Genomic DNA, 3875 nt, shown 5'->3' with positions numbered 1-3875 from the left:
ATGCAGGAAGCTGGAACAGCCTGGGGACAGAGGGGTTGGCTGGGGATGGTGGGTGAAGAAGACATCGGCGTGCTTAGTCCGGCAATTGTCGTTGTGCTTTGCTGCCAGAGAGGTTCGCTTTAAAAGGATAACATCCTGTATGGAAAGTCAACAAGTTCTCTCTGCTTCTAATAAAAGCAAATTTTCTTTGAAACATTTGCTTTCCCAAGAGGTTGATCTTTGCCTGTGGCTGGTCTGAGCTTAAAACTGAAATAAGACACCGTGACTGGTATTTTTATGGATCCAGCACAGTTGTGTCCCAGCTTTCACTGCTGGATGGGGAAGTTTGGTGGTGTTTGGAGACAGTGTCCAGGGAGGAGTGGGGCTGTGAAAGAGCAGCCTTGGAGTCAGGACCAGGAGAAATGGCAAAGGCCTTTGTGCCACCATGCTGCTGGGCTGGCTGGGCACCCTTGGAGCAAGTTGGGGTTACGCAGCCTGGAAAGAGAGAGGGAACTGAGCCCACAGTGCTGGGGGGATGAAATGGGAGAGTGTCCCAAGGCTTGATCGGCATCCCAGGGATGCCATGCTCGGAGCAGAGCTGTGCCAGGAGCAATTCCCGGGCTGGCAGGAGCACTGCTGTCCCCGAGCGAGATCCTCTCATTAACTGGGGCTTCTGGCCTGGAAACTCGCCACCCTTTAATGGGAAATCCCTTTGCTCCTTCTGATGATCCTAGTCCCACATTGCAGTTGTGTTTGAAAAGGTTGGTGTCAGTACCCACAGAAAAATCCCCATTTGCCTCGTTTCTCTCTGATCCTGCACTTTCCATGGTGTTGGTCCGTGCAGACACGATTTAAAACTTGTGCCCTCACTGAGTAGCACAAGTGTAGCACACAGTGTTCCCATGAAGGGTTGTGATCCCCTGTCTGAGGCATCCTCCACAGATTGTCCTGCAAAAGCCCTGGTGCAGGGACACATCCTGACCCAGGACCAGGCTGGTGCCACGTCCGAAAGGCATCACCCAAAAGCTGACAGCAATGTTCATCTCTCTGTTCCGCTGCACCAAAATGTGCCCAGCCTGGGGGAGAAACCTGCAAAGAGCTTGGGGAGAAAATTTCTGTAGGGTTGGATACTCCACCCCCAAACCTGATGGAGAGGGAGTTTTTAAGCTGTAGAAAAATGCAATTAATGAGAGATTCTGGGACTGGTGTGGGGGTAGCTGGCATTGCCCAGGGCTGTGGCTGCAGGAGCTCCCTGCACACACCTTCAGCCACCTCTGTTTCTTGGCTTAGTAAGTGGAGTATCCCTCATTCAGCAGATCCACCAGTCATAGGGAATAAAGCAGGTGCTTAATTTCTGTTGCAGCTGATGGATTTGAGCCTCTGCTCCGTTTTAAGTGTGTCCATTTTTCACAACTGACAGAAGCAGCCATAACTTACTGCATTTTCCATGTACCCAGAAATTTATCCTGTGGGAGAGGGGCTGTGCAGAGGGCTCTGCTGAGGGCAGGGATGCTCCAGCAGCCATCACCTGCTGCTTTCCAGAGGGAATTTTCTCTTCCAGAAGTACAGAGCCTCCCAGTGCGAGGACAGACCTCGAGCCCCAGCAAAGTGTGCATGGAAAGGAGCTGTGCAATGCACACCTCCTTGGACAGCAAGGCACCAAACCTGCTTTGTAAATGGTGTTCTAGTCTGCCTGTGAGTTTGGACATTTTCTCTTTCTTTTTCTGCCTCCTGGATGTTTCTTCAGCTCTCCTGGGTCCAGTCTAAAGCCAGCACAATAGAACCTCCTTTTTTATTAAGATTTATTCAATTACATGTGGGAAGTAATGAATTGTGAACAAGAAACACTTACTAAATGCAAGCTGGTTCGTTTACAGGCTGATCAGTTCTTTTCCCTTTCATTGCTTCAGCCAGTGCAGCACAGTTCAGCTATTACAGAAGACCCTGAAGTGCAGCAGTGCATGAGCTGGGCTGGTTTCTGATGACAACAGAATTCCTCTCAGATGGAACACCATTTACAAAGCAGATTTGGTGCCTTGCTGTCCAAGGAGGTGTGCATTGCACAGCTCCTTTCCATGCACACTTTGCTAGGGCTCGAGGTCTGTCCTCGCTCTGGGAGGCTCTGACTGTAAAACCTCCCAATGTTCTGCTCCTTCCTGATTCCAGCAGGGTCTGTGAGCTCGGGCAGCTGCGCTCGGAGGGCCTGGGGGGGAAATCCTATATGAGTAGATGTGTCTGCAAGAGCACCCAGGCAGCTCTTGCAAAACATGCTGCTGGCAAATGCTGGGGTGGAAAGTATTTATGGAGGTCACAGAGCCCCGAGGTGCTGCTGGATTAACCCATTCTGCAGCCGGCCTGGGGTTTGGGTTCCTATCTTATCTGTTTTATGCTAGCTGAGGTTCTGTTCCAGGAGGGCGAGTTCTTCCCACAGCACACAAATCCCTGGCAAAGCCACTTCACTTGGCATGACCCCACTGGAGTGTCCTGCAGGGAAACCCCCGAGTTCCTGCATCCTCAGAGAGCTCTGTCCTCTTTCTGTTGCTTTCGTTGGTTCAGCAACAAATTAAAACCTGGGAATTTAGGATACTGGATCTTTTATACAGAGGCTGGCCAGCAGCAGGGTGTTCCCTTTCCTCTTACTCCTTTTCCCTTCCCCCTTCCCCATTTTCCCTCTTCCCTTTTCCCTTCTCCCTTTCCTGATTGCAGTGGGAGCTGCCAGGAGCTGACACCCAAACCCTTGGCCAGCGCTGGCCATCCCATTTCAAATGGATTCAGCAACCTGGACTCTGGGAAGCAGAAAGGTCTGAGGCATGGGATTGTCCCTGCACTGGGCGATTAAACAGGCTTTTGGCTTAGGGAAAAGATGATGGACAGGGATTACAAACATGTTTAAATCAGGAACAGCCTGTGGCCAGTCACTCACCGTCTCCCACAACGCAGGAACTGGGGCAGGGGGGAGCAAAGGACATTTTGTACAACAGGTTTGAACACAGGAAACCCTTTCCCAGCCTGTTGGAATGGAACTGGGGAACTCCCCGACACGGGATGGTGGTGTGGATGCTGGAAGCACCAGCAGGCTGAAGATGCTATCAGGTATCAGCCAAGGCCATCCAAGGTGTTAAACACCAAGGGGGGATTTAACCCTGAGCAAGCAGAGCCCCCTCTTCAGCTCTCTTATCCCCCCACAGAGCTACCCCAGAGGAGGGCAATTTGGGAATGATCCCTTCGCCATAGCTGCTTTCCCAGGCTTCCTCAGTGAGGCTCATTTTGTGCACTGAAGCTTTAAAATATCTAATCTTTAGATGGCAAAACATAGGAGGGCTCTTGATGGGGTCGTGTAATCCTGCGCTGTAATCCTGTCATCTGCTCCGTCCCCAGTGCTGCTGCATTATATTTATTGGGATATATCTTACAGCCTTAATGTTTTCCCTATTTCCTGTGCAGATTGACCCACAGAGCTGCATCCAGCTGTGCCCTTTCTTTAACAGGCATGTCTCTTAAGTGGTTTTTTAATCTTTTTTAGTCTGTTCAAACCACACAGCAGCCGCCTGGTGCAGTGGTGATGGAACACCTCCCCATGTCTGTCCTTCTTTCTAATGATTTCAGTTCCTTGGGTTTTTTGGTATTTTTGTAGGGTCCTGTCCCTGCCCATGGATGAGCTTTAAAGTCCCTTCCAACCCAAACCATGCCCTGGTGATTCCCTGAAGTCCTCACAAAGCCACGCACAGGCTCAGGCTCAGTGTGCTGGTACTTCCAGGGTTATTCCCACCTTTCTGTGGAAAGTTCCCATGCTGTAGGTGCTTGGTTTTGAGGGGAAAACAAAGCAGATTTTGCCTTCCTCATTCCCCACCACCGCAGTAAATCCCAGCTGACCCTCAGCTGCTCTGGCCGCCGCC

The 3875-nt window shown here is 50.9% G+C and overlaps 1 protein-coding gene across 3 annotated transcripts in view; it reads left to right on the top strand.

Annotated features, from left to right (window-relative positions):
* KCNAB1 (potassium voltage-gated channel subfamily A member regulatory beta subunit 1) overlaps positions 1-3875 on the top strand; it is a 60633-nt gene that overhangs the window by 3815 nt on the left and 52943 nt on the right. Inside the window, exon 1 of one of the 3 annotated variants that reach the window (XM_008633745.2) lies at positions 2298-2302. The exons of the other annotated variants lie outside the window; for them this stretch is intronic. The gene's annotated coding sequence lies outside the window, so the exon portion shown is untranslated. Of the gene's footprint in view, positions 1-2297; positions 2303-3875 lie in introns of those variants that run through there. 3 annotated transcript variants of the gene reach the window in all.

This window comes from Corvus brachyrhynchos, unplaced genomic scaffold (assembly GCF_000691975.1).
Source record: "Corvus brachyrhynchos isolate BGI_N302 unplaced genomic scaffold, ASM69197v1 scaffold544, whole genome shotgun sequence".
Lineage (NCBI taxonomy): Eukaryota > Metazoa > Chordata > Aves > Passeriformes > Corvidae > Corvus > Corvus brachyrhynchos.
Note: the sequence above shows the minus strand (reverse complement) of the source record. Positions and strands in the feature narration are given on the sequence as shown.